Below are 20952 nucleotides of genomic sequence, written 5' to 3'. Positions count from 1 at the left end.
AAAGTTGTGTCTTCATGTGGCCCCCAAACAGCCAGAAACATGCTGGGTCACACCTGAAGTCAGCATGGCCCTAAGTCTCATCCAAGGCTCAAAGCCAGGACTCCCTGGGACCTGCTTACATTTATTCAAGGACCGAGGACTCTTTAGTCAGCAGGTTATAAATCCTGCCAGGACCAGGTTCTTCTCTTCAAGGCACCAGGTTTCCCTCTCACCCAGGATGTGTCTAGAAATGTCATCTGGAAACTAGGGCCTGAAATTAGGGCCTCAGAACAGTGCCTGTTGCCCTGTCCAGTTATGGGTGAGCTGGTATCCAACTTGCAGATAAAGTCTTATTCACTCTCCCCTCTCCTCTGCTCTGCTGAAGCAGGAGTTTTTCTTGGAGATGTGATCTGTGCTTCCTAGGGTTGGGGGAGGGGTGATACATGCACTTCTTTGCCTGTCCTTGCTAGTATCTCCCTAGTTGGCATGTACTCCATGTCTACTGGCTCTGAGCCCAGCAAAGTACCAGAACTTGCCCAACTATTGCAGTACTTGTGGCCTAGACTGCCTTTCAAGTTTATGTAGGACCCTAGAGCACTTTAGCCCAAGGTGGTGAGGCTAGCCGAAACTCAGGTTTCAACCACTGGAATGGATGATTCCCCTCTGATCTAAATGTTCCCTGTGTGGGTGCTGGATGAGTTCTGCCCCATGTTGCTTTCTGCTGTGACAGGGAAGCAAAGAGTTCCAATGCAAAGACCCATAATCACTGTGCTCTGCCTCCACCAAGCACACAGATTCTCTCTTTGCCACATGGTTGCTGCCAGGGGATGGGGCAAGAGTGGTGTCTGCAATTCAAGACTGTCTTTTCTACCCTCTTCAGTGCCTTTTTCCTTAATATGATATTAAAACCAGGTATTGCCTGATTTTTCCTTCTTATGAAGGTGCTTTTTGTGGATAGTTGTAGAATTTGGTGTTCCTGTAACTGGGGTTGATCACTGGAGGGCTATATTTGGTAATCTTGCTTCACCACCTCCTCCTTAGTCACCTGTCAATTTTAAAATTATTCCCATACAACTTTATTTAAACATTACTTGAGTAGTTTAATCCTTCATTTCACCATTCTCTTGCTGTTGAACATTTAGTTTTATTCCATTATGTCACTATTATTTAAAATATGATAAAATTTTAATGCAAAGATATTTTACTGGATTAAGGATTCCACTTGCAGGATGGTGCCACTAAAAACCTTGAATACCCTTCCCAGCAAAACGATTATAAGTTGTAAAAATTACAAAATAAAGAACCCTAAAGTTGATTGTGGTAATGACTATACATAAAAAAAGTGCAAATATATTAAAAGCCATTGAATTCTACACTTTAATGGGTAAATTTTATATCTAAATCATATCTCAATAAAGCTAGTTGCCAAAAACAATTTATTCATGAATGTTAATTGTAACATTATATGTAATAGCCAAAAGTGGACCAGTCCAACAGATAAATAAAATATCCTATGTCTACATAATGGAACATTATTCAGCTATAAAAACTGAAATTTTTGGCTGGGCATGGTGACTCATGCCTGTAATCTCAGCACTTTGGGATGCTGAGGTGGGTGGATCACCTGAGGTCAGGAGTTCGAGACCTGGCCAACATGGCAAAACCCTGTCTCTACTAAAAATACAAAAATTAGTCGAGCATGGTGGTGCATGCCTGTAATCCCAGCTACTAGTGGTACTGAGGCAAGAGGATCGCTTGAGCCTGGGCAACAGAGCGAGACTTCATCCCCCAACAAAAAAAAATGAAATTTTAATATATGTTGTAAAATTGATGAATCTCAGAAACATTATGTTTAGTTTAAAAAGTCAGACACAAAAGACCACTTATTGTATGATTCCATTGACATAAAGTATTCCATAAAGGCAAATCTAGGGACATAAATTAAATGTAAATGAGATCTAGGTATCTTATTGGGAATAGGAAAATGTTCTATGATGTGATTAGGGTGATGGCTTTGACACTATGTAACTTTTCTAAAAATTACTATCCAAACTATGTAAAGAATATACAAATATTAAAACTTAATAATAGAGACAAATAACACAATTTAAAAATAGGCGAAGTATCCAAATAGATATTATCCAAGAAGATATACAAAGAAGTATTACTTTATACCCACTGAGATAGCTAATATCCAGAGACTGACAATAACAAATGCTGGTGTGGATGCAGTGAAATAAAAAGTCTCATTCATTGCTGGTGCAATGGTGCAACCAATTTGAAACAGTACTACAGTCTTACAAAATGTTAAACATAGAGTTACCTTATAACACAGCAATTCCACTTCTAGGTAAACTCAAGAGAAATAAAAACATATGTCAGACTAGAATTTAAGAATGAATGTTTATACCAACATTATCCATAGTAAACAAAAAGTAGAAACAGCTCAAATTTCCATCAGCCAGTGAATGGATAAACAACTTGTAGTATATTCATACAGTGGAATAAGAAACAAAGTAATGATCTGTGCTACAACATGGATGAAATCAAAAAACATTTTGCTAAGTTAAAAAAGTAAAACACAAAACTCTACGTACTGTATGATTTTACGTATAAGAAATCCTAGAAAAGGAAAAGTTATGGAGACAGAGAGCCAATCATTAGTCATTACTGGGCATTGGTGAAGACAAAGATTGACTAAATAGAAAAGAACTTTTGGGGGTGTTTTAAATCTGGTTATAGTGGTGGTTGCACAATTATATATATTTACCAAAACTCATTAATATATACATAAAATGAGTGGGTTTATTGTTTGTAAATTATACCTCAATACAGTTGTAAAACAAAAGTTTGTGGTCATAATACGAAATTATTTTTGTAGTGTTGTTATACAGGATTCATAACCTAAAAGGTTTAGGAATTTTTCCAGATTAAAAGACACCAAGAAGATATGAGATATTTGAAATATATGATCATGAACAGTACAAAGAATCTGTTATCAATATTATCGTCAGGTCAATTGAAAAAATAAAATACCATTGGTAATATAAAGTGTTAAATGTCCTAAAGTTGAAAACTGAACTGTGCTTATTATATAGTTGACTGCCCCTGTTTTTGAAAATAATAAAATTAGTTGAAAGTTATGAAGTCTGACGTACATAACTTAATCTCAAATGGTTCAGCAAAGATAGATAGATGATAGACAAAGAGAGAGATATAGCAATATGTAAATAGAAAATAATAAACAAATGTGGCAAGCTCTTAAACAGTCAGTATGAAAAAAGAGAATATGAGAGTCATTTGTACTATTCTAGCATCTTTTCTGTAATATTTACATTACTTCTAAATAATAATACATAAAAAGTGTATGAAAATGGAATGTGTAATGACAAATTGGAAAAGGACTTACAATAGAGAATTTACGATGAGAAAGCACAATTGCTAAAAATGCATGGAAATGCTTAATCGCACTGTTAAAGATATGCAAATTAAAACAAAGAACATGAATTTATTTTTACCAAACACTCAAAGATTTTTTTAAAATAATAATCACCAATGCCAGCAGGGATAAAATGATCACATTCATACACCAATGGTGGAAGTAAATAGTTAATTGCTTCAAAATATACATTCCATAAAGATGGGAATTTTTGTTGATTTTGTCCACTTCTATACCTCTAGAGGCTAGAGCAGTTCCTAGCAAGTGATAGGGACTCCATAAATATTTGTTTAATAAATTAATAGTTTTTTCACAAGTTAAAGGATCAAGTAAAAAAATAAGAATAAAAAGGACTTCGGGCCGGGCGCGGTGGCTCACGCCTGTAATCTCAGCACTTTGAGAGACCAAGGCGGGAGGATCACGAGGTCAGGAGATCGAGACCACGGTGAAACCCTGTCTCTACTAAAAATACAAAAAAAAAAATTAGCCGGGCGTGGTGGCGGGTGACTGTAGTCCCAGTTAGTCAGGAGGCTGAGGCAGGAGAATGGCGTGAACCCGGGAGGTGGAGCTTGCAGTGAGCCGAGATCACGCCACTGCACTCCAGCCTGGGCGACAGAGCAAGACTCCCTCTCAAAAAAAAAAAAAGAATAAAAAGGACTTCGATAAAATAATTAACAACCCTGGTTTAATAGCTACATGGAGATCTTGATACTAAATAAATACAGAATGCAAATTTAGACAACAAAAAAATGTATGTGTATGTGTGCATTATGTATCTGTGTGTATGAATGCATAGAAAAACATAAAAATACACATTGAACTATTGAACTATCAACACTACTTGCCTGGATGGGGGTATGGAGAAGTGGGTTTGGTGAAGGAGAAACTTTCTTTTATGATTTATTCCCTAACTTTACATTTTTCTGTATTATTTGAATTATTTAGAAGAAGCATGTTTCCATGTATAATTGTACAATTAGAAACACAAACAAGAAAATAGAGGAACACAAAAAGAGCCAGAAGGAAATATACCAATAGTTGGTATTAATGAGATTTGAGATCATGGACAATTTTTGTCTTCTTGTTTTCTTTTTGCTTTTATATATCGTCCAATGTTCCAACAATAAGCATGTATTACTTAAAAACATTTCCATAAAGTGTATAATGGATTACAACAGTAAGACATGTTAACCATTCCATTATATGAGGCAGTTAATGAGCCTTTATTTTCCTCACGCATTGTTAAATCACTTTCTAGTCACTATGAGGAAAATAGAAACTACTAGAAATATGTTTAAAAGAAATATTCTGCAATCACATAGAACAAGTGGTGAAATATTACTGGATAATATAAAGAAGTTAAATCAATAAAGGAAAAAGCTACATTCTTGAATCAGAAAACTAATCATTTGGAAGATGTTACTTCTCAAATTAATATATAGATTTCAAACAACATGAGTTTTAAAAATCCTTAATGAGGGAAGGGTTGAAAAAGTAATTCAGAATTTAATCTGGCATTCCAGCCTGGGCGACAGAGCAAGACTCTGTCTCAAAAAAATTTTTTTTTATCTGGACAAATATAAAAATTATCAGTAATTTATAAAAATATTAGATATGCATTATCTTAAAAATTTTAATTGAGTTATTTTAAAGGATATTAAGAAAAGTATTTATTGAGATAGAGAGGGTCACAATACTAATTTAATTAAAAATTAAAAAGCAAAACTGGACAAAATATATAATTTTAACCTCAAAATGTCCCACCAAAACACCAGCATAGAATGGGGAGACATATCAAAATTTTAATAGTGGTAGCCTCTGAATGTTGCTTTCTCTTTTACATTTCTGAAATTTGTAATTTTTTAATGTTATTTTTATAATGGCAAAAAATTATCTTTTAAAACTCCTAACAGAAAAATGAACAATAGAAATAAAAATATAAATTAGAGGGAAAAAACAGCCAATAAAAACATGTAAAGGTAAAGTCAAGCCAACAATTTTAAAAGACCTTTTTTTTATTTTTTATTTTTTATTATACTTTAAGTTCTAGGGTACATGTGTACAACGTGCAGGTTTGTTACATAGGTATACATGTGCCATGTTGGTTTGCTGCACCGATCAACTTGTCATTTACATTAGGTATTTCTCCTAATGCGATCCCTCCCCCAGCCTTTAAAAGACCATTTTTTAAAAATATTAATCTTTTTCATCTCACAATTTGGCAAACACATTTTAACAGCATATTTTTCAAGGTAGGTTTCCAGCATTCAAAGCAGCAGAAATACTCCCACTCCTTTTTCATTCTTTTTTTTCTTTTCTTTTCTTTTTTTTTTAACACAAAGGGTGGAGTAGGACTTTTTTTGTTTGTTTCTTTGTTTTTTGGGGGAATGCTCTGCTGCCATCTACAGAAAACTATGTAAAAAGCAACTAAGAAATTATTTCCTTAACCTAAAATCCACTGCAGCAGATATGCCCCAAATAAACAAGAAGTTGAAAATACTTGAAATATTTCTCTTGGGACTTTGGTTTCTCTGTAGCTACAGAAATAAAATGGAGGAGGTGAGTCAGAGGAAGATGGCTGAAAAGAAGCCTCCACCATTCATCCACACAGATGGAACATCAAATTTAAAAACTGTCCACACAAAAATACACATTCATGACAGCAAAAAATCAGGTCCGAGCTTGGTCACAGTAGGATAGAGCACCAAGAGATAGAAGCCGGACACAGTGACTCACTCCTGTAATCTCAGCACTTTGGGAGGCCGAGTTGGGCAGATCAATTGAGCTTAGGAGTTAGAGACCAGCCTGGGCAACGTAATGAAACCCTGTCTCTACAAAAAATATAAAAATTAGCCAGGCATGGTGGTACATGGCTGTAGTCCCAACTACTCATGAAGCTGAGGTGCGAGAATCACCTGAGCCTGGGGATTTTGAGGCTACAGTGAGCCATAATTGTGTCACTTCACTTCAGCCTGAGTGACAGAATGAGGCCTTATCTCAAAAAAAAGAGGGCCCTCATCGTCCCAAATTCCAGACCTTCACTCTTAGACTGCATTTCTAGACCTTCTCTGGAACAAAGAAGAGCCCACTACCCTGATGGGTAAATCCCAAGGCTGGTAGCATTCACCACGAGGTCACTGAAGAGTTCTTGGGCCTTAAGTAAACATTGGTGGTCACCTGGCAGTACTCTCCATGGGCCTGTGGTGGTGACAGCCATGAGGAGAGGCTCCTCTGTCTGTGAAAAACAAAAGGGGAAAGTGAGGACTTTGTCTCATGGTTTCAGCGCCAGGTTAGCCACAGTAGAATAGAGCTCCAGATTAATTTCTGAGGTTTTTGGCTCCACACCTTGGCTCACAGACTGCATCTTAGGACCCAGTAGAGGCCCGGGAGAACTCACCACCCTGAAGAGAAAAACACAAACCTGGCTGTCTTCATCACCTGCTCATTGTAGAGGTCCAGAGCCTTGAGCAAACATAAGTGGTAGCCTGGCAGTTGTTACAGCAGGCCTTGGGCAAGTGCAATACTGGCTTCAGTTCTGACCCAGTGTATTCCAGTGGTGGTGGCCACAGATATGCTTGTGTCACCCCTCACCCACTCCAAATGGCTCAGCAGAGAGAGAGAGAGAGACACTACTTTTGTTTGGAAGAAAGTAAAGGAAGAGAACAAAAGTCTCTGCCTGATACTCCAGAAAATTCTTCCAGATCTTAACAAAGACCAACAAGGTGATACCTCTACAAGTCTGCAAAAAACACAGTGTCACTGGGCTTGGGGTTCCTCCTAATGCAGATACATCTTAGATCACAACATGCAAGTCTCTTCAAATACCTGGCAAACCTTCCCAAGAAGGATGGTACAAAGGAGCCCAGATTGTGAAAACTATAAGAAATACCTAACTCTTCAATGCCCAGACACAGATGAACATCTACAAGCATTAAGATTATCCAGGAAAACATTACTTCACCAAATCAATCAAACACAGCACTGGGGACCAATCCTAAAGAAATAGGGATATGTGATTTTCAGACCGAGTAATCAAAATAGCTTTTTTGAGAGAACTCAAATAAATTCAAGGTAACACACAGAAAAAAAATGTAAAAAAGAAATTGAAATAGTAAAAAACATATCCTGGAGTTGAAAAGTGCAAATGACAAAGAATGCATCAGAATTTCTTAAGAGAATTCATCAAGCAGAAGAAAGAATTAGTGAGCTTGAAGACAGGCCACTTGAAAATACAGTCAGAGGAGGCAAAAGAAAAAAGAATAAAAAACAACAAAGTATGCCTGCAGCATCCAGTAAATAACCCCCAAACAGCAAATCTAAGAGTCATTGGCCTTAAAAAGGAGGTAGAGAAGGAGTAAGAGTAGAACGTTTATTCAAAGGGATATCAGAGAACTTCCCAAACCTAGAGAAAGATATCAATATTTAAGAACAAGAAGGTTATAAACACCAAGAAGATTTAATCCGAAGAACACTACCAAAGGCATTTAATAATCAAACTCCCAAAGGTTAAAAGTAAGAAAGGATCGTAAAAGCAGCAAGAGAAAAGAAACAAATAAGATACAATGGAGCTCCAATACATCTGATAGCAGACTTTTCAGAGGAAATCTTACAGGACAGGAGATAGTGGCATGACATATTTGAAGTGCTGGAGGAAAAAACCCTTATATTCTTGAATAGTATATCTGGCAAAAATGTCCTTCGAACATGAAGGACAAATAAAGACTTTTCCAGACAAATGAAAGCTGAAGGATTTCATCAATATCAGGCCTACCCTACAAGAAATGCTAAAAGGAGTTCTTTAGTGAGAAAGAAAAGGTCATTGGTGAGAAAATAAGAAATAATCTGAAGGTACAAAACTCACTGGTAATAGTAAGTACACAGGGAAACAGAATATTGTAACACTGTAATTGTGGCATGCAAACTCTTAAGTAGAAAGACTAAAAAATGAACCAATTGAAATAATAACAATAACTTTACAAAACATAATACGAAAAGATATAAAAGAAACAACAAAAAGTTTAAAAGCATGGGGATTAAGTTAAAGTGTAGAGTTTTTTATTTTACTTTAAGTTCCGGGATACATGTGTAGAATGTGAAGGTTTATTTCATAGGTATACATGTGCCATGGTGGTTTCCTGCACCCATCAACCCATCATCTAGGTTTCAAGCGCTGCACGCATTAGGTATTCATCCTAATGCTCTCCCTCCCCTTGCCCTCCACCCCTCAACAGGCCCCAGTGAATTATGTTCCCCTCCTTGTGTCCATGTGTACTCATTTTTCAACTCCCTCTTATGAGTGAGAACATGCAGTGTTTGGTTTTCTGTTCCTGTGTTAGTTTGCTGGGAATGATGGCTTCCAGCTCCCTCTTATGAGTGAGAACATGCAGTGTTTGGTTTTCTGTTCCTGTGTTAGTTTGCTGGGAATGATGGCTTCCAGCTTTATCCATGTCCCTGCAAAGGACATGAACTCATAAAGTGTAGAGTTTTTATTAGTTGTATTTTCACATGTTTGTGTGTTTGTTTATGCAATTAGTGCAAATTTTTATCAGTTTTTATAAATTGGTTTTAAGATAACATTTGGAAGTCTTACGATAAACTCAAATCAAAAAACATACAAGGGAAACACAAAAAATAAAAAGAAATAAATCCTACCATCAGAGAAAATCACCTTTACTTAAAGGTGATCATAAAGGAAGGAAAAGAAGATCACAAAGCAACCAGAAAATAAATAACAAAATGGCAGGAGTAGATTCTTACTTATTAATAATAACATTGGAGGTCAATGGACTAAACTCTCCAGTCAAAAGACATAGATGCCTTAACGGATTTGAAAAAACACTCAACAATCTGTTGCCTACAGGAAAAACACTTTACCTATGAAGACACACACAGACTTAAAAAAATAGAAAAACATATTTCATGCCAATAGAAACAAACAGAGAGCAGGAATGGCTATACTTATATCAGATAAAACAGATTTCATGATGAAAATTATAAGAAGAGATTAAAGAGATAATAACACCAATAACATTATCACTATATAATGATGAAAGGGTCAGTTCAGCAACAGGATATCAAGTGTAAATATATGCACACCCAACACTCAAGTACCCAGATATATAATGCAAATGTGATTAGAGCTAAAGAAAGAGACTGACCCCACTACAATCATAGCTGAAGACTTTATCACCTCACTTTCACCTTTGGACAGATCTGTCAAACAGAAAAACAGAGATATCAGATTGAATCTGCACTATACACCAAAAGGACCTAATAGATACTTACAGAACATTTCACCCAACAGCCATAGAATACACATTCTTCTCTTCAACACATGAATTATTCTTAAAGACAGACCATATATTAGGTCACAAAACAAGTCTTAAAACATGCAAACAAATTTAAAATAGAAAGTCTTCTCTGACAATGACGAAATAAAACTAAAAATAAAAGAAGAAGAATTTTGAAAACTATACCAACAAATGGAAATTAAACAATATTCTGAATGACCACTGGGTTGGTGAAAAAAATTATTTGCTTCAAGGAAATTTTCAATTTCCTTGAAGCAAATAATAATGGAAACACAATACATCAAAACCTATGGGATAAAGTGAAAGCAGTACAAAGAAGGAAGCTCTTATATCAAAAAATTTTGAAAAACTTGAAATAAACAGCCTAATACATCTTAAAGAATTAGAAAGGCAAGAGCAATCCAAACCCAAAATTGTAGAAGAAAAGAAATAATAATAAAGATGAAAGCAAAAGTAAAATATAAATGAAGAAAACAATACAAAAAAATCAATGAAAGAGAAAGTTGGTTTTTTGAAATGTTAAACAAAATTGACAAAACTATAGCCACACTAAGAAGGAAAGAGAGAAGACAAAGAAATAAAATTGGAGATGAAAAAGGAGACATTACAACTGATACTTCAGAAATTCAAAGGACCATTAGTGGCTTCTATGAGCAACTATATTCGAATAAATTGGAAAATCTAGAGGATATTGATAAATACATAGGCATGTACAACATACCAAGGTTGAACTACGAATAAATTCAAAACCTGAACAAACCAATAACAAGTATCGAGAGAAAAGCCATAATAAAATGTCTCACAGCAAAGAAAGTCTGGGACTCCATGGATTCACTGCTAAATTCTACTATAAATTTAAAGAACAAATTATACCAATCCTACTCAAACTATTCTGAAAAATAGAGAAGAGACTACTTTCAAATTAATTCTCTGAGGCCAGTGTTGTGGTTTTGTTTTGTTTGTTTGTTTTGAGACAGAGTCTTGCTCTGTCACCCGTGCTGGAGTGCAATGGTGCGATCTCAGCTCACCGCAACATCTGCCCCCCTGGTCAAGCGATTGTACTGCCTCAGCCTCCCCAGTAGCTGGAATTACAGGCGCAGGCCACCATGCCCAGCGAATTTTTATATTTTTAGTAAAGATGGGGTGTCGGCATGTTGGCCAGGCTGGTTTCAAACTCTGACCTCTGCTGATCCCCCACCTCAGCCTCCCAAAGTGCTGGGATTCCGGGTGTGAGCCACCGCACGCGGCCAAGGCCAGCATTACTGTGATACCAAAACCAGGAAAATACACATAATAAAAAGAAAACTACAGGCTAATATTACTGATGAATATTGATGCAAAAAATCCTCAACAAAATACTAGCAAACTGAATTCAACGACACATTAAAATGATTATTTATTATGACTGAGTGAGATTTATCCCAAGAATGCGAGCATGGTTCAACATATGCAAATCAATCAATGTGACACATCATGTCAGCCTAATGAAGGACAAAATTCATAGGATCATTTCAGTTGATGCTGAAAGAGCATCAGCATCCCTTTATGATTTGAAAAACCCTCAGAAGTCCGGGCGCGGGGGTTCAAGCCTGTAATCCCAGCTGAGATGGGTGGATCACGAGGTCAGGAGATCGAGACCATCCTGGCTAACTTGGTGAAACCCCGTCTCTACTAAAAAATACAAAAAACTAGCCGGGCAAGGTGGCGGGCGCCTGTAGTCCCAGCTACTCGGGAGGCTGAGGCAGGAGAATAGCGTAAACCCGGGAGGCGGAGCTTGCAGTGAGCTGAGATCCAGCCACTGCACTCCAGCCTGGGCGACAGAGCGAGACTCCATCCCAAAACAACAACAACAACAACAACAACAACAAAAAAACCCTCAGAAAACTGGGTATAAATGGAATGTGCCATAATAAAATAAAAGCCATATATAACAGACTAGTATCATACTGAATGGGTATTAACTGAAAGCCTTTCCTGTAAGATCTAGAACAAGACAAGAATGACCACTTTAACCACTGTTATTTAACATACTACTGGAAGTCTCAACTAGAGCAATCAGACAAGAGAAAGAAATAGGCCTGGCGCGGTGGCTCAAGCCTGTAATCCCAGCACTTTGGGAGGCCGAGGCGGGCAGACCATGAAGTCAGGAAATCGAGACCATCCTGGCTAACACGGTGAAACCCCCTCTCTACTAAAAATACAAAAAATTAGCCAGGCGTGGTGGCGGGCGCCTATAATCCCAGCTAGTCAGGGGGCTGAGGCAGGAGAATGGCGTGAACCCAGGAGGCGAAGCTTGTAGTGAGCCGAGATCGCGCCAGCCACAGCACTCCAGCCTGGGCGACAGAGAAAGACTCCACCTCAAAATAATAATAATAATAACAACAAAATAAAAATAAAAGGCATCCAAATTGAAACGGAAGAAGTCAAAATATCCTTGTTTGCGGATGATATGATCTATTATTTGAAGAAACCTAAACACTCCACCAAAAAGTATTCGTTCTGGTACACAAACTCAGTAAAGTTGCAGGATACAAAATCAACATATAAAAATCAGTAGCATTCCTATATGCCAACAGCAATCAGAGAAAGAAATCAAGAAAAATTCACATTTACAATAGCTACAAATAAAATTAGATACCTAGCAATAAACTTAACCAAAGAAGTAAAAGTTTTCTATATTGAAAACTATAAAACACTGATGAAAGAAATTGAAGACAATACAAAATAATAGAAAAAATATTCTATTGTTTATGTAATGGAAAAATCAGTGTTGCCAAAATGTTCCTACTACTCAAAGCAATCCACAGATTCAGTGCAATCTCTATCAAAATACCAATGGCATTCTTCACAGATATAAAACAAAATAATTCTAACATTTATACAAAACTACAAAAGAATTAGAATAGCCAAAGCAATTTTGACCAATCCTGAGCAAAAAGAACAAAATTGAAGGAATTACATTTTCTGACTTCAAATTATACTTCAAATTAACTTCAGATTAAACCAAAACAGTATGTTACTGTCATAAAAACAGATACATAGAAAAATGGAACAGAATACAGAACTCAGAAACAAATTTGTACATCTACAGTGAACTCATTTGCAATGAAGTTGCCAAGAACATACATTGGGAAAAGAACAGTTTCTTCAATAATTACTGCTGAGAATACTGAATATCCATATGCAGAAGAATAAAACTACACCCCTATCTCTCACCACATACAAAAATCAAATCCCAATGCATTGAAGACATAAATCTAAGACCTCAAACTGTGAAAGTATACAAGGAAATACTGGGGAAGCTCTTCATGACATTCGCCTGGGCAAAGATTTCTTGAATAGTACCCCACAAGCACACACAACCAAAGCAGAAATGAACAAATAGAATCACACCAAGTTGAAAAGCTTCTGCATGATGAGGCAAACAATCAACAAATTGAAGAGACAACCTTCAGAGTGGGAGAAAATATTTGCAATCTACCCATCTTACAATGGATTAATAACAATAACATATAAGAAGCTCAAACAACCCTATAGGAAAAAATTAATAATCTGATTTTAAAATGGGCAAAAGATCTGATTAGGCATTTTTCAAACGAATACATACAAATGGCAAACAGGTATATGAAAATGTGCTCAATATCCTTAATCATCAGAGAAATGCAAATGAATACTACAATGAGATACCATTTCACTCCAGTAAAAAATGGCTTTCATATAAAAGACAGGACAATAGAAATGCTGGCGAAGATATGCAGAAGAAAGAACCCTCATAGACCATTAGTGGGAATGCAAATTAGTATATCCCCTACAAAGAAACAGTTTGGAGGTTCCTAGAGCTGCAATATAATCTAGGAATTCCAGTGTTATGTATATACCCAAAAGAAAGAAAGTTTGTTTATCAAAGTGATATCTACACTCACATTTTTATTGGAGCATTATTTATAATACCCAAGATTTGGAAGCAACATAAGTGTTCATAAAGTTAAAAATGTGGTACATATAAACAATTAAGCCACAAAAAAGAAGGATATTCTGTCATTTGCAACAACATGGATAGAAATGGAGGACATTATGTTAAACAAAATAAGTCAGGCACAGAAAAAGAAACTTCACGTGTTCTCACTTATTTGTTGGAGCTAAAAATTGAAACAATTTAACTCATGGAGATAGAGATAAAATGGATGGCTACTAGTGGCTGGGAAGGGTGTTTGGGGTGTGCAGCCGAAGTGGGGATGGTTACCAGATACAAAAAATGGTTAGAAAGGATAAACAAGACCTAGTATTTTATAGCAAAACTGAGTGACTATGGTCAATAATAATTTAATTGTATATTTTAAAATAACTGAAAGAGTATAATTGGATTTTTTGTAACACAAAGGATAAATTATTGAGGTAATAACCTATTTCTGCTGATGTTATTATTACATATTACATGCCTGTATCAAAATGTTTCATGTGTCCCATAAATATATACACTTACTATGTACCTACAAAAATTAAAAATAGAGGCCGGGCGCGGTGGCTCAAGCCTGTAATCCCAGCACTTTGGGAGGCCGAGGAGGGCGGATCACAAGGTCAGGAGATCGAGACCACAGTGAAACCCCGTCTCTACTAAAAATACAAAAAATTAGCCGGGCGCGGTGGCGGGTGCCTGTAGTCCCAGCTCCTCAGGAGGCTGAGGCAGGAGAATGGCGGGAACCCGGGAGGCGGAGCTTGCAGTGAGCCGAGATCGAGCCACTGCACTCCAGCCTGGGCAACAGCGTGAGACTCTGTCTCAAAAAAAAAAAAAAAAAAAAAAAAAATTAAAAATAGAAACATTTAAAAATAAAATGGAGATGGTGAGGTAGGAGGTCTTAGACCTACATTGCAAATATTCAGTTCTCAAATTAATGCAGGATGGGTATTGATAAAAGTAGGAAAAAGTCCATGAAGAACATAAATCAGCTCCTGGGCCATAAAACAAAGTTCAATAATTTTGAAAGAATTGAAATTATACAGAGCACATTGTCTAATCAGAATGGAAAAAAACTAGAAAACAACAGATAGAGAAAAAGAAAATCCCTCAGAGCTTGGAAAATAGACAACACACTTACAAATAACCAATGATCAAATAAAAAAATCTTAAAGGAAATCAAATATGAGGAGAACTGAATGAAAATATAGATGCGGCATATCAAAATATATGGGATTCAACTAAAGTCGTTCTGAGAAGACAATTTACAGCACTAAATCCTTATATCAGTAAATAAGAAAGTTCTCAAATCTATAATCTAAGTGTCTAACTCCATAAACTGGAAAATCAAGAGCACAATAAACACAAAGAAAGCAGAAGAAAGCAAATAAAGAGCAGAAATTAATAAAATTGAAAACAGACTTAGCTGTAAAAAAAAAAAAAAAGAAATACTGTCATTTGCAGCAACAGGGATAGGATTGAAGGTCATTATGTAACGTGAAATAAGCCAGGTGCAAAAAGACAAATGTCACATGTTTTTTTCTTATATGTGGGAGCTAAAGATGTGCATCTCATGGGGATAGAGAGTAGAATGGTCATTACCAGAGGCTAGGAAGGGACGGAGGGAAGAAAAGATGAAGAAAAGTTGTTTAATGGGTACAAAAATACAGTTACATAGAAACAATAAGTTCTGGTATTCAATTATATGGTAGGGAAAATATAGTTAACAAGAATGTATTGTATATTTCAAAATAGCTAGAAGAATTGTAATGTTTCCAACAGAAAAAAAAAAGATAAATGTTTGAGGGATGAATATTGCAATTATCCAGATTTGATCATTACACATTGTCTACAGGTTTCAAAATATCACATGTACTCCCAAAATATGTACATCTATTATATGTCAATAAAAAAGAAAATATAAAGGAAATCAATTTTAAAAGGCTACTCCTTCAAAAAGATGCTTTATATTTATAAATCTATTGCAAGACTGACAAAAATTAAAAGAGAAAAGATAAATTATCTTAGACATAATACAAAGGATATCACTACAGATACTAGAACCATTATAAATATAATAGAGGTAATACTATGATTAATTTTAAACACAAAATTTGATAATTTAAAACAAATGAAAGAATTCCTCAAAAACCACAAACCATAAAACTCAATAAAGATGAAATAGACAACTTGAATAGTTCAGAGCTAAGGGTAGCCATTTGTCATGAAAACCATGTTTCACTAAATGCAGAATATTAACAAAGAGATAGAAAGTATGAAAAAGGAACCAAAAAGAAATTCTGGAATTTAAAAGTAGAGTAATTAAAACGAAAAATACACTAGATGGCCTCAACAGTGGATTTGAGCCACTACAATGTGAATGAACCTTGAAACACTTATGCTAAGTGAAAGAAACAAGACATAAAAGGAAACAGCTTATAAGAGTCTATTTATATTATACATTCAGAAAAAGCAAGTCCATAGAGGCAGAAAGCAGACTGGTGGTTGACAGGGTGTAGGGACAAAGAAGAATGAAGAATGACTATGATATGAATTGGGTGTTTTGTCTCCTCCAAATCTCATGTTGAAATGTGACCTCTAATGTTGGAGGATCACGGGGAATCAATGTTTGAAACATGGGGGTGGATCCCCCATGAATGACTTAGTGCCATCTCCTTGGTAAGGAGTGAGTTCTCGCTGTTAGTTCACATGAGATCTGGCTGTTTAAGACTGACACCTCACGCTTCTCTTTGTTGCCCCCCTCTCTTGTCCTTCTCTTGCTATATGATTCTCTGGCTCTCCCTTCACCTTCTGCCATGATTGTAAGCTTCCTGAGTCCCTCATCAGAAGCTGAAGAGACGTTGGTGCCATGCTTGTACAGCCTGCAGAACCATGAGTCAAAATAAACCTCATTTCTTCATAAATCACCCAGCCTCAGGTATTGCCCTATAGCAATGCAAATAAACTAATACAGAATACTAATGAGTATTGGATTTCTTTTAGTGGTGATAAAAATTTCTGAAATTAGATAGTGGTAATAGAAGGACAACCTTGTAAATATGCTAAACACTCTACTGAATTGTATACATTAAAATGGTGAATTCTATAGTATGTGAACAATATCTCAATAAAAGAGAAATACCACTATTGAAATAGCTGGCATAAAATTAGTGATAACATATGTTGATGAAGATGTGGAAAACTGGATCACTCATACATTAGTAGTTGGAATGTAAAATGCCCCAGTAATTCTTGAAAATTATTTGGCAATTTCTTATAAAACTTAATACATGACAACTATATGACCCAACAATTGCACTATGGGGCATTTATTTTGAAGACAATAAAACGTTTTTCCCCACAAAAACCTGTACACAAATGTTTAGAGCAACTCTATTCCTAAGAGCCCTAAACTGGAAACAACACAGATTGCTTCTTCGATGAGTGAATGCTTTTTAAAAAAAAAAAAAACTATGGTACACATACCACGGAATACTAACCATCAATAAAAACAATAAACTATTGATATAACCAACTTGGTTGAATCTCAAGGTTACTATGCTGAGTGAAAAAGTCAACTTCCTAGTGTTACATACTGATATGGTTTAGCTCTGTGTCCCCACTCAAATCTCACCTTGAATTGTAATAATCCCCATGTGTCAAGATCGGGACCAGTTGGAGATAGTTAAATCATGGAGGTGGTTTCCCCCATGCTGTTCTCATGATAGTGAGTGAGTTATCACGAAATCTGATGGTTTTATAAGAGGCTTCCCCTTTGCTCAGTGCTCATTCTCTCTCCTGCTGCCCTGTGAAGTGGTGCCTTCCACCATGACTGTAAGTTTCCTGAGCCCTCCCCAAAACTGTGAGTCAATTACACCTCTTTCTTTTATAAATTACCCAGTCTTGGGTATGTCCTTATTGCAGCATGAAAATGGACGAATACACATACTGTATAACTCCATTTATATAACACATTTGACATGTCAAATTTATAGAGACGGTGAAGAGATTTGTTGCTGCCAAGTGTTAGGGACAGGGGCAGGAAGTAAAAGGAATGGAGGCAATTATGGTTATAAAAAGTCAACACTTGGGGAATCTTTGTGGTGATGGAACTGTTCTATATCTTGACTATGGTGGTGAATTCACAAGCCTACATATGATAAAATTGTTTAGAACTAAATAGATACACATTCACAAATGAGTACTATACATATATAATTTTAAAAATCTGAATTAGATTAGTGGATTACATTAACATCAGTTTGCTGGTTGTGATATTGTACCATAGCTTTGGAAGATGTTATCATTAGGGAAATCTGTATAATACATGTTCTCATAAAACTGCATATGAATCTACAATTGTCTCAAAATTTAAAAATTGTAGAAAAATTACGCATAACTTAAGAGATTCCTAAGCAAGTCAGGTTATAATTCATTGGAGAAAAAAAAGTTACATTCAATTCCATAAAATTAATAATTTTAAATGGCAAAATATTCAACCCAATTTTTAAAATATACGAAGGGTATCAATTATCCATTCACAGATTAACAAATTCAAAACGCCCAGGAAGCATATGAAAAGGTGCTCATTCTCACTAATAGAGGAATACGAATTAAAGCTAAACTTAGATGTTCTTTCTAACCCTTATTATTGGCAAAACGTTTCAAGTGTGATAATATTTAGCTCTGAAGGTAAGGTGGGTCTTGGTGAAAATGAGTATTGTTACATCTTTGTGTATGTATATGTAAATAATCTGGTAATGTTAAATACTAATACTATAAATACTCTTCCACATAGCAACCCTATGACTTGGAATTTATCAAAAAAAAATGAAGAATGTTTATTGTAACATTATGAGTAGTAGAAAAACAAAAAAGGTAGAAACAAAGTGAATGTTAATAAATGGGGAAAGGATTGAATTAAACTGAGGAATAGCCATACCGTGGAGTATTTTCTGTGGCTATATGATGACTTTGAGAAATTGCTAAGAAAGCAAAGCAAGTCATGGACACAGCTCAGATTATAAAAATAGCTTATAAGAATTTTGTGGCTATTTAAAAGAGTGAATACTCTTATCAGTTGACTTTGAGAAAATTCTAAGAGAGTAAAGGAAGTCATGGACACAGCTCAAGTTATACTAATGGTAACCTGGAACTTCCTGAAGACAGGAAGCAGTAGCAGAACATTTGTAATTTCTTGGCTCATAGACCAAATGTAAAGCTTTAAGTATAGAATAACTCTGGCTTGCACAAGTTGGTTTAGCAACACATACTTATTATATTCCTACTTTCCTAGAAATTGGTTCTCACCCACAGATAATTATAAGGCATAACTTAGCATTTTTATAAGACATGCCACTCTGCTGGTGTTGGACTTCCTGTGGCAGATTTGGGGAAACCCATTTACTATCTGTGTGGCCCTGGGCTAGATACTTAACCTCTCCCTCACGTGTAACATAGGGACAATAGCAGTATCTATCTCATAGGGTTCTTCTGAAGATTAAATTAGTCAATATGTGCAACATGCTTAGAATCGTGCCTGAGACAAAGTAAGCACTAAATAAATATTGATGTCTGTTTTATTATTATTTCCACCCAGATGATTAAAATAGGATTTTTACTCAATTGCCTTCCTTTTGGAAGGAAGCCTCTCCTTCCTTCAATCTCTGGTCATATCTGGTAGGGTCTATGTAATGAGGATAGTATTGTTAAGGGGAAAGAGACCAGCAGTTACAGATTCCAAGGGAGACGCTGGACCCCTAGTCCAAAGCCTGCTTGGTTATTCTTCTTTGTCTGATTGTCTATTTAATTGATATCCCTTCCCTTCTATTTCCTATGAGATTTCTAATGTGTACTGTGTAGTAGGAGAAAAAAGGTGTCCTAACAGTGAAGGATCAAGGGGTCTAGTTCCAATTCAACAAACATATGGACTGATAAAGAGAAAGATAGCACAAATTACCTATAATATAATTTCTAAAGCAGAGAGGGAATTAGGGGTTTAGGAAAGTCTAGCAGAAGTGAAGTCTACAGCTTTAAATATTTTCCCCATGTTGCTGATCTCCTAAGCAACCATAAGCCCCACACTCTGGGATGTATTATAAGATTGGTATAGTGGTTTCAAGGATGGAATTGGGAAAATTTCTTGTGATGCAAGTCTGACTATTCCTGGGTGGTCTAGGTAGGCAGGTTTGTTCTTTGAATGTATACAGAGACTAACATTTTCTTTCCCTCCTTATTCATCTTAGTCTTGCCCCTTACCAATATCCTGATATAGGGACCTAAAGTATAACAGGCAAAACACAAATTTCCTAGCCTTTGAAAACTAAAAAAAAATTGTTTTCTACAGATATGTGAAGTGCTCTAGAACTGAAGGCTCTATTAATCATTCTACACAGTGTTGACTATTGCCTTTGTTAAAATTTTTAATGACTTAACAAATAAAAAAGCATTATTCTATTACAGCTTAATTTGTCATTTTAAAAAATTACTTCTGAGATTAAGCATTTTCTTCCACTGCTTATTGTCTATTTGGCTGTCTTTTTAATTGAAATGCCTACTTTTATCCTTAGTCTATTTTTCTATTAGGGTTTTTATGGTCTAATAAAATTTATTACCTCCTCCACATTAAACTAACATGTCATTATTGCTGAGAATTTGAAAAATTCACCAACGCAGAAGCTAGAGTGAAAAATAACTCATGATCACTCACTATTATTATTTTGGTGGATTTCTTTTTTTTTTTTATAACTTAACAAACTCTTAAATTTAATTTTCTTGAAAATTACAAATAAATAACTGGAGAGAATTTTCTACTGTAAGATGTAAAATATAGGTCTAACTAAGAGTGTTATCCTGAAACCCGGAAGATAAAGTAATCATTTATACAATTAACTACAACAAAACTAATAAGTAGAAAATTTAAGTTTATACTAGTACTAGTTAATGTCTATTTAGTTTTTTTGAACATTACTTCCCATTTTAGACAATGTGTATATTTAAATGTCATTCTATTGTTATTTCTCCCTAAATGGTTATAAAAACTCCTCATAAGGAATGACCTAAAAATAACAAGGTAATATAAACCACTTAGGGTTAAGACAATGTATCATAATGATATTATATAATATTATTGATTTGTTGTGACTCCACATCTTCTACATTTCAATTACTGTAAAGTTGTGTCATCAGGTTTTTAATATTTTGCATGAGAGGTGTTGATAATAAGCACTGGAGTGTTTCTAAATATCTCTAAATGAATAGATGGTCTT

At 35.5% G+C, this 20952-nt stretch overlaps 1 long non-coding RNA gene across 1 annotated transcript in view; it reads right to left on the bottom strand.

Moving 5' to 3' along the window:
- Window positions 1-4754: 4754 nt before the first annotated feature.
- LOC139360890 (uncharacterized) overlaps window positions 4755-20952 on the bottom strand; it is a 41283-nt gene continuing 25085 nt past the window's right edge. Inside the window, exon 3 of the long non-coding RNA XR_011618447.1 lies at window positions 4755-6653. This is a non-coding gene — a long non-coding RNA (uncharacterized lncRNA). The remainder of the gene's footprint in view (window positions 6654-20952) is intronic.

The sequence above is a fragment of the Macaca nemestrina genome, chromosome X (genome assembly GCF_043159975.1).
Source record: "Macaca nemestrina isolate mMacNem1 chromosome X, mMacNem.hap1, whole genome shotgun sequence".
NCBI classification, from domain to species: domain Eukaryota; kingdom Metazoa; phylum Chordata; class Mammalia; order Primates; family Cercopithecidae; genus Macaca; species Macaca nemestrina.
This window is presented reverse-complemented; position numbering and strand designations above follow the sequence as displayed.